Genomic DNA, 11,351 nt, shown 5'->3' with positions numbered 1-11,351 from the left:
CGAGGGGGAGGCCGGAGGCGACGTGCGGCGGGGCGACAAGGTCCGGCGATGGGGCAGCGAGGTCCAGGGCGACGGGGCAACTCCGGGCGAGGTGGCGGGCGGCACCGGAGACGACGAGCGGCGTCGGCGCGTCGGGGTCGGGGGCAGCGAGGTCCGGCCCCTGGGCGCGGGCAAGCATCCAGATCGAGCGGGGGGCGAGAGAGAGTAGAGAGTGGGTGGGGATCGTGCGGGGGAAGTGGGGGGTACCGGTTAGGGTTCGATGGAGTGGAGGGGGTAGTGTAGGCGGTTGGGCCGGCCTAGGCGGTGCCCTGGTGGGTCGAGGCCCATGGGAGAGGGGGTGGCCTGCTGGGCCGGAGCCCAAGGGGTGCTTTCTTTTTGTCTTTTTAGTTAGTTTTGATTTTTTTTTCTTTTTTATTTATTTTTCTTTTCTGTTTTATTTTATTACTAGTAGATTTTAGTTTTATAAAAATATGAGACCAACACTTAAATTAGTGTTTTAGAATTACCCCTGTGCCATAAAAAGTTTCACACTTTAATAAATTAGGTTTATATTTGTTTGCTATTTAAACGCATGTAATAAATATTTTTAGCCCCTGTTTTAATTAGTTAATGGCATTAAACCACTTTGCAAAGATGTTGGTTCACAACCATAATTAACAAATGAATATTTTCCACATGATGAACATTTTAGTTTTAATGTTTGAAAACTTTTATCGCTTGACTTTAATTAAATTTTGAATTTGAATCGGTTTCGAACTAATGCGAGATTAACAATAGTAACCGAGGTGACGTGGCATCATTAGCATGGAATTACTGTAGCTTAATTTTACGGGCGTCACAATTCTCCTCTACTACAAGAAATCTCGTCCCGAGATTTAAGAGGTGGAGTAAGGGGGAAAGTCCTGGTTACGAAATCCTACCGTGTCTTCTCGGTCTTGGTTGCTCTTCTCGAAAAATTTGATCCATTGCATTGACATCTTCATTTCTCTGCATCATTTCCTCATGATGAAGTTGTCGTCCTTTCTTCGGGATCTCCATCGAACTTACGGAAAAGATAAGGGGGGAAAGACTCGGGAAGGACAGAGCTCCACACACGTTAGGTACTTGGGGGCTATGTTAGTGAACATCTCTCGAGTTGAAATTCAAGGAAGTCATCGAGAGCAAGGTAAAAAGGCGCAATTAGAAATTTCAAGCGGATAGGCAATCGTTTGTTGCCTCAAACAAAGTGTGAAAGGGTTTTTGAGCAATGGGAATAATTATTATGCCTGATACCAAAATTGATGATCTCTTGGAAGGGGGCTCGTGAATTACATACGAAGCCAACGTGAGGAATAACTTTTAGAAACAAGGGCGTACATGAGAGTCAGGTTTCGATCCTGTGAAACTGTGGGTTATGGGCCCACCATGTGGGTTAAAAGTAGGAAGGGCGGTGGCGTCTTGCATAGTCATGTAAGCATGGCATGTCAGAGGATAGCCTGTCAGTTATGTCGGCAACAACATCGGTACCAAGGGCGAGGGACGAAGAGAACCATTTTCCTGCTCGTTGAATGAGGCGGACCAATAGGCAAAGTTCTCGTCCATCGGTGGTTACCGGAAGGTCATCAACAAAAGGAACACGGTCTTACTAACAGAATTGTACACCGAGGTGTTTACATAAGCAGTGAATTATTACTGCTTAGATCATATAGACCTCAAGAAAGGTCGAACCAAACAATGGAAAGGATAATATGATTATGAAATTAAACAGAATAATGAAAGGAAAATGTGTTTAAACACATATTTCAGGGGTATATCCTGCCCAAGGGCAAACAGAGCATGATATCCATGACAGGATATAACATAGAAAACCATTTAGGTTAGGGGAGAGGAAGTTCATCACATTACCCAAACAACGATGTTTGAATAATTGATAAGGAAATTTAGCATGGTGCTTCAAATGTTCTTATCGATGATTAGAGTACCACAGACATGCTTGGAGATAGCATTGACATGGTCATCAAGTAAGGGTCAGAATTTGGATGCACAAAGGATTCATCAGGAACAACTTACAGAATAAGTCTTACGATTTCCTCATGGAAGAATCGCTAAGCTTGCTAAAAAGGGAACTATAACAATAGGTCCTCCGGCCAGGGGTGATAGGCATGACATCACCTTATCGATATATAATGACCAATGTTATAACTCTTGGAAATAAGTCCCAACCATCATATCTGACCGAGGTTCAGTTCTCATTGGTGTCAGGATACCTCAGACTCATGATGCCTGAGAAGGAAAGGTGCAACACAAATTGACGAGATGACAATGTAAGATTTTCGGGAAATGAACTACGGAAACGAGATCCAAAACAAGAGTTCATCATTAAACCAAGGAGAAGATGAGGAGGTGGCTGATGGACTCAGTGTCATTTCATCGAGATTAACAAAAGATGGATTTCCACAATTATCTGAACAAGGAGGTAACACTTGTCAGACCAAATGATATAATGATGTATGCTTGAGGAAAACATACACAATTAAACATTGATTGGAAAGTGCACCTGAAATAGGGGCTTAGGTAGCATGCTCAATGCTAGAATGGTGATTCGATAACCAATGGTCTAAGAATGAAATATCGACCATTAACTTGAAAGCAATAGGGTTGCTAGAAGCTTTGAATTCCCGCATCATAGCTCAATTGTCGGTATTCCGGTTAGAAAAAAAACACGGGTACCAAGAAAAGAATGGTTATGGTGAAGTATCACTTATATCAAGAATTCTCCAGAGGTGGAGCAATTCTCACAACATTCTTGACATCAAATATGGTAATACTCCATGGTAGAACATAACATAAGTTGGATAGCAAGGAACTCAAGGTACAACACAAAACACGAACAAGTTTGTGTTGGAGGGAAGTCAATAAAGTGGTCGATGATAATACAGATCATCGAGGGCAAGGATGGTATTTCTCATCATGAACTCAATTGACATCCTGGAAGAGCTCAGAATGCCGATGATGATCACGACACAATTGTTGAGAGATTTCATGAAGATGTAATCGGTCGGCGATGACATCAAGCCAAAGGAATGATGAAGCGAAAGGTTACTGAAACCAAGGGTATGACACAAACTCGAAACCAAGCTCGTTGTTTAAGGCGAAATGGTATGATGAGGAAGATCAACATAAGCTTAGCTCATCGTCAAAGTTGTGCTCCGGGAATAAGGACCAGGAAGCATAGTTAAAATCATCACAATAATGATATAGCCAAATAGGGTAGGAAGGACATGATCGGGTACAAACTCGTAAGTAATGAAGGTTACCAAGATTTGTTTAATCGCGGTGCGGACTTGAGTCAGTTATCGGTGTCTTTAAGTGTTTAATAACTCAGAGCCCATGAAAAATTGGAATCAGTGAGAATGTAGCACTTGATGAAGAACTCATAATAAGTATGTAGTTCCATGATAATCTCGAGATACCAGGGGGGTAATACTCGACGACAGATCAAAGTAGAGGTTCGACTAGGGTAATGCGCTGCAGAAGACAAGTGCTCAAACTTGCACGAGAAATGGAATCAAGGAGAAACATGGTCGGAACCACGTCCACAGATACAATATGAACTTATAACAAGGGGATAATTATTTTAAGAGAAGCTTCCATGATAAGGTATACATCGTTTCCATGGGCATGAACACAGGGTTCAAGGTCGACTCCCACTTGTTCAACGCATAACCTTTCATTCACCTCTTGTATTTTGAAAATGACATTAGTTGTTGAAAGTTTTACCTGGTGCAATACCAGATAAGTATGACCCGTGAAATCTTCCGGGTTTGCACAGATTAGGGAAGGCGTAGGTTCAACCCATCAGGGCATCTTAGGAACATATACCACAAACTTCAGAGTAAATAATACAAGTGCGAAAGTAGAGCATGGTTCACAAAGCAGAGGATACAATTTACCAAAGGCATTATGTATTCGAGGAAAGGCTCACAAGCTTATAGAATATGAAGGATGTTGTCGGATAAAATCCAACAAAGGATCTGGTGGTCCACAAGGGATCTGATGTGAGCATCGGTACTCAACCAGAGGAAGAAAGAATGCAAGGAGGTCATATTATAGAAACGACTGACTAACTCAAAGCTCAAATGCAAAGGAATTATGATTTCCAAATCAAGGGATCGGAAGCAACACTCTAATTAGGGATGGATAAGTTGAATAGCCTTAGGGGTAAAATCGACGGCAATTTGATTGGTCGAGAACCAGCTCCTGTTCACGATGATGTCTGAGCCAGAAGGATGAATTCTCGACTGAGTATTGCAAGCATTCGTACTTATTGAATCAATGGGCTAAAAATGATAGTGGCAAAGGATGCCAATAAGATTACTATACTTATGGGATTAACCATAATGCAAGCAAGCAAGAATTTCAAGAGCAATAAGCTGCTGAGGATTTTTGGAAGATCAAATAGTATTTCGAAGACTTTGGTAAAACACATGAACAACTCGGGAGAAACAAATCCTCGGTGTGTGTGCGTGTGTGTGTGTGTGTGTGTGTGAGGATTAATTTGTAGGTGTATTCAGGTGACAAGGAACTACAAGGCAGTAGGAACAAAGTATTCTTGAAACCATAGAGAAAACTTCGGAATCTTCTGATGCAGCAGACGATCATCTGTAATTAGGGGCTCTCCGGAAGGAAGTAATTACGAGAACCTAGAGTTAGAGTTAGCAAAATCTTTTAACCCGAATAGTGGAGATATCAGAATCCTAGAGTAAGGATCGAGGAGTAAAAGATCCTAATACCACCCAAATGGCGACGTGGGCCCGTAAGGCACACAACCATATTAGTAAAAAGTTTTGTAATGTCTAGACTTGACTTCGGCCAAGGAGTGTGGAAGGGGGATTCCTATAGGCAGTCGGCTCTGATACCAACTTATGACGCCCCTGATTCAATCGTACACTAATCATACACGCAAATGTGTACGATCAAGATCAGGGACTCACGGGAAGATATCACAACACAACTCTACAAATAAAATAAGTCGTACAAGCATCATATTACAAGCCACGGGCCTCGAGGGCTTGAATACAAGAGCTCGATCATAGACGAGTCAGCGGAAGCAACAATATATGAGTACAGACATAAGTTAAACAAGTTTGCCTTAAGAAGGCTAGCACAAACTGGGAAACAAATCGAAAGAGGCGCAGGCCTCCTGCTTGGGATCCTCCTAAACTACTCCTGGTCGTCGTCAGCGGCTTGCACGTAGTAGTAGGCACCTCCCGAGTAGTAGCAATCGTCATCGACAGTGGCATCTCCCTCCTGGACTCCAACGTCTTGTCGCAGCAATCGGGTATAGGAAGGGGGAAAAGGGGGAGCAAAGCAACCATGAGTACTCATCCAAAGTACTCGCAAGCAAGGAACCACATTTCATATGTATGCATTGGTATCAAATGAGAAAGGGGTAACATATGTGGAATGAACTGCAGAATTCCGGAATAAGAGGGGGGATAGCTAGTCCTAACAAATACTACGCTTCTGGTAACCTCCATCTTGCAGCAGAAGAAGAGAGTAGATGGTAAGTTCACCAAGTATGATCGCATAGTGTCGGGGATATACCCCGCGGTGTAAACCGGCCGGATTTGGCGGTTTATCTGAAGACCCCGCTGACACTTGGTGAGTTACTGGCGACCCGCCCTGACCTGGCGGTTCACAAGCAACCCACCTGGTCATTATGACTCACTGGTGATCCGGCGTGCGGGATCAACAGATGACAAGGCCCAAAGCCCAGAAGGCCGGTTCATGTTTAACGGTGGGCCGGTTTAAGAGGAAAGGCATGAGGAACATTATCTTACAAGGAGCTAAGACTTGGACTTGTATTCGGTTTGTATTAGAGACAGACTAATCCTAATCCTAATAGGACTCTACATGTAACCCGCCCCTCCAACATATATAAGGAGGGGCAGGGCTCCCCACAAGGGGGAGAAGATTCACAAGTTCCACAAGTTGGACAAGTTAGGTTTAGACAATAGCTCTCAAGATGAGCACTCTTGTAACCATGATCATCATCATCATCAATATCAATGAAGCAGGACGTAGGCTTTTACCTCCACCGTGAGGGGCCGAACCTGGGTAAAACCTCGCGTCTCTCGTCCCGCTCAACCCCTCTCAAGCTACCACATAGATGTGTTGGCCTCGCGACTAAGTCCTGACACTAAGGACATCTGCCGTGACAATTCCATGACACATAGCATAATCCTACCAGGCGATCCTCCCCTCGTCGCCCTGTTAGAGAACGATCATCGGGTTGTATCTGGCACTTGGAAGGGTGTGTTTTATTAAGTAACCAGTTCTAGTTGTCATAAGGTCAAGGTACAACTCCAAGTCGTCCTGTTACCGAAGATCATGGATATTCGAATAGATTAAATTCCCTGCAGGGGTGCACCACATTTCCCAACACGCTCGATCCCCTTTGTTCGGACACACTTTCCTAGGTCATGCCCGGCCTCGGAAGATCAACACGTCGCAGCCCTATCTAGGCACAATAGAGAGGTCAGCACGCCGGTCTAAATCCTATGGCGCGGGTGTCTGGGCTCATCGCCCATTGCACACCTGCATGTTGCGAGGGCGGCCGGAGAGCAGACCTAGCAACCTCCATTACAAAGGAAGTTGCCTTACGCGGTCCAACCCGGTGTGCGCCGCTCAGTCGCTGACGTCACGAAGGCGTCGGCTGATACCACGACGTCGAGTGCCCATAATTGTTCCCGTGTAGTTGGTTAGTGCGTATAGGCCAATAGCCAGACTCAGATCAAATACCCAGATCTTGTTAAGCGTGTTATTTTGAAGTAACCGCGAACGCCGACCAGGGCCAGGCCCACCTCTCACCAAGGTGGTCTCCGCCTGCCCTGTCACTCTGCCTCAAAGTAACAGTCGGGGGCCGTCGGGAACCTAGGCCCACCACTACCTGGGTGGAACCACCTGCCCCTCCAGCCCCCAACATCGGAATCACTTGCGGGTACTCAACGAGCTGACCCGACTTTAATCACAACATGTATAGTATGTATGTATAGTATAAACCCGTGATCAACACCCGACGTGATCACGGCCCGATAGTATAGCATGGCAGACTGACAAGAATGTAGAGCCACTGATGATAATCTAGCATCCTATACTAAGCATTTAGGATTGCAGGTAAGGTATCAACAGTTGTAGCAACAATGTCACGCTATGCATCAGAATATGATTAATGGAAAGCAGTAACATGCTACACTACTCTAATGCAAGCAGTAGAGAGAAGAGTAGGCGATATCTGGTGATCAAGGGGGGGCTTGCCTGGCTCTGGCAAGAGAGAGGGGTCGTCAACACCGTAGTCGTACTGGGTAGCAGTGGCGTCGGTCTCGGTGTCTAGCGAAAGAAGAGGGGGAAGAAACAATAAATATTAAGCAAACACATGCATAGCGATGCATGACATGACAAGTAGCGGTGCTAGGTATGCCCTAACGCGGTATGAGGCGGTACCGGTGAAGGGGGAAAACATCCGGGAAAATATCCCCGGTGTTTCACGTTTTCGGACAGATGAATCGGAGGGGAAAGTTGTGTGTTCGCTATGCTAGGGATGCGTGGTGGACGAACGGGTTCGTATCCGGATTCGTCTTGTCGTTCTGAGCAACTTTCATGTACAAAGTTTTTTCATCCGAGTTACGGATTATTTTATATGATTTTTCAAAGTTTTAATCATTTTCTGGAATTATTATTTACTTGAAATTAAAAGGTTAAATTGCTACGGGTACACAGAAGTGTACCCAGCAAAGTGCACACAGGCTGACGGTGGGTCCCAGTTGACTGCCCAGTCAGCAGTCAACTGGAGACTTTGACTGGTCAAAGGGCTAGTGGGACCCACATGTCATTGATACATATTTTACTAAATAACACTTGATTAACTAATCTGGTTGATTAGGTTTTTAAGCAGGTTATTTAAGTTAACTAATTAACTTACTAACTAATTAATTAATGAACAATTATTATTTAATTAAATCTTTTTTTTGTTTTATTTTTGGGCGTGGGCCTCATCTGTCATAGGCACAGGGGGCCTATCGGGAGTCGGGTTACGGGCGCGGGCGTGTGCCCATGGCCACCAGGGGAGTGAACTCCGCCGGGAGGGAGGGCACGGCCCCGGGTGGGGACGGCGGCCACGGCGCGCGGTGGCCGTGCCGGCAGGCAGTGGCGCGTGCGGGCGAACGCGAGAGACGGTTGTGGTGCGTGGCGCGGACCGGCGACCGGCACTCGAGCAGAAGCGGGCGCAACAGGGGAGGCGAGCGGGGTGGTCTGCGGCAGCAGCAACCGGAGGAAACCGAGGAGCCGTCGACGACGAGCGACGTAGGCGCGGGTGTCCGTGGGCGCGGTCCGGTGTGCGACGAGCGTGGCCCGGACGCGGGCGGCAGGTAGTGGAGCTGCGAGGCCGGGCGAAGGCAGGTCCGGGAGCGGCTAGCGCGGGGTGATGTGGGCGAGCGTACGGGAGTGGACGAGGGGCGCGGCGTCCGCAGCGACGGCGACCATCATGGTGCGGTACACGGGACAGGGAGGAGGGGAGTGGAGGCCGGGGGCCTCACCGGCGGCTGTAGGGGATTGGCAGCGGGCTCAAGCTCGAGGGGGAGGCCGGAGGCGACATGCGGCGGGGCGACAAGGTCCGGCGATGGGGTAGCGAGGTCCAGGGAGACGGGGCAACTCCGGGCGAGGTGGCGGGCGGCGCTGGAGACGACGAGCGGCGTCGACGCGCCGGGGTCGGGGGCAGCGAGGTCCGGCCCCTGGGGGTAGTGTAGGCGGGTAGTGCGGGGGAAGATCGAGCGGGGGAGGGGGCGAGAGAGAGTAGAGAGTGGGGTGGGGATCGTGCGGGGGAAGTAGGGGGGTACCGGTTAGGGTTCGATGGAGTGGAGGGGGTAGTGTAGGCGGGTGGGCCGGTCTAGGCGGTGCCCTGGTGGGCCGAGGCCCATGGGAGAGGGGGTGGCCTGCTGGGCCGGAGCCCAAGGGGTGCTTTCTTTTTGTCTTTTTAGTTAGTTTGTTTTTTCTATTTTTATTTATTTTTCTTTTCTGTTTTATTTTATTACTAGTAGATTTTAGTTTTATAAAAATATGAAACCAACACTTAAATTAGTGTTTTAAATTTACCCCTCTTCCACAAAAAGTTTCACACTTTAATAAATTAGGTTTATATTTGTTTGCTATTTAAACGCATGTAATAAATAGTTTTAGCCCCTGTCTTAATTAGTTAATGGCCTTAAACCACTTTGCAAAGATGTTGGTTCACAACCATAATTAACAAATGAATATTTTCCACATGATGAACATTTTAGTTTTAATGTTTGAAATTTTTTATCATTTGACTTTAATTAAAATTTGAATTTGAATCGATTTCGAACTAATGCGGGATTAATAATAATAACCGAGGTGACGTGGCATCATTAGCATGGAATTACGGTAGCTTAATTTTTCCGGCGTCACAGAGTTTATGTATTCACTATGCGTTAATGCTTTGGTCCGGTACTCTATTAAAAGGATGCCTTAATATCCCTTAGTTTCCATTAGGACCCTGCTGCCACGGGAGTGTAGGACAAAAGATGTAATGCAAGTTCTTTCCATAAGCACGTATGACTATATTCGGAATACATGCCTACATTACATTGATGAACTAGAGCTAGTTCTGTGTCACTCTAGGTTATGACTGTTACATGATCGATCGCATCCGGCATAATTCTCCATCACCGATCCATTGCCTACGAGCTTTCCATATATTGTTCTTCGCTTATTTACTTTTCCGCTGCTATTCTTACAGTCACTACAAAACCCAAAAATATTACTTTTGCTACCATTACCTTTTGCCACCATTGCCACTACTATCATATTACTTTGCTAGTAAATACCTTGCTGCAGATATTAAGTTTCCAGGCATGGTTGAATTGACAACTCAGCTGCTAATATTGAGAATATTCTTTGGCTTCCCTTGTGTCGAATCAATAAATTTGGGTTGAATACTGTCGGTGTCAAAACCGGCGGATCTTGGATAGGGGGTCCCGAACTGTGCGTCTAAGGCGGATGGTAACAGGAGGCAGGGGACACGATATTTTACCCAGGTCCAGGCCCTCTTGATGGAGGTAAAACCCTACGTCCTGCTTGATTTATTCTTGATGATATGAGTATTATCAGAGTTGATCTACCACGAGATCGGAGAGGCTAAACCCTAGAATCTAGCCTATGGTATGATTGTATGTTGTCCTACGGACTAAAACCCTCCGTTTTATATAGACACCGGAGGGGGCTAGGGTTACACAAGGTCGGTTACAAAGGAGGAGATATACATATCCGTATTGCCTAGCTTGCCTTCCACGCCAAGTAGAGTCCCATCCGGACACGGGACGAAGTCTTCAATCTTGTATCTTCATAGTCCAACAGTCCAGCCAAAGGATATAATCCGGCTGTCCTGATACCCCCTAATCCAGGACTCCTGTTGGTGTCAAAACCGGCGGATCTCGGGTAGGGGGTCCCGAACTGTGCGTCTAGGCCGGATGGTAACAGGAGGCAAGGGACACGAAGTTTTACCCAGGTTCGGGCCCTCTCGATGGAGGTAAAACCCTACGTCCTGCTTGATTAATATTGATGATATGGGTAGTACAAGAGTAGATCTACCACGAGATCAGAGAGGCTAAACCCTAGAAGCTAGCCTATGGTATGATTGTTGATGTGTATGTTGTCCTACGGACTAAAACCCTCCGGTTTATATAGACACCTGATAGGGTTAGGGTTACATAGAGTCGGTTACAATGGTAGGAGATCTGAATATCCGTATCGCCAAGCTTGCCTTCCACGCCAAGGAAAGTCCCTTCCGGACACGGGACGAAGTCTTCAATCTTGTATCTTCATAGTCCTGGAGTCCGGCTGAAGGTATAGTCGGCTATCCGGACACCCCCTAATCCAGGACTCCCTCAGTAGCCCCCGAACCAGGCTTCAATGACGATGAGTCCGGCGCGCAGATTGTCTTCGGCATTGCAAGGCGGGTTCTCCTCCAAATTCCATGTACCTGTTGAATAAAGTCCGGTTTCTTGTAGATGTTGCGCTCCTTGGCTTCTGCGCCCAATAATGGCCGCTCCCCACGTGTCAAACGAATATGAAAGGTCTGAGTGTTTTTACATTCACACCCCTAGCCGCGTAAACAAGCTGACCTATTTAAGGAGACGAGGATTTAGATCCAAACCACACCTTCCCCCTTCGCGAGTGTTCATCAGAGCGCATTCGACAAAGATCCATTCCACCATGGCCAGCCGTCGCGACTCCTCCTCCCGCCCTTCCAGCCCTAAGCCTGGATATTGGGAAAGATGCTCCATCCCGCATAG

Source organism: Triticum aestivum, chromosome 6A (genome assembly GCF_018294505.1).
Source record: "Triticum aestivum cultivar Chinese Spring chromosome 6A, IWGSC CS RefSeq v2.1, whole genome shotgun sequence".
Lineage (NCBI taxonomy): Eukaryota > Viridiplantae > Streptophyta > Magnoliopsida > Poales > Poaceae > Triticum > Triticum aestivum.
The sequence above is the reverse complement of the archived record's forward strand: the minus strand, read 5'-3'. Positions refer to the sequence as shown.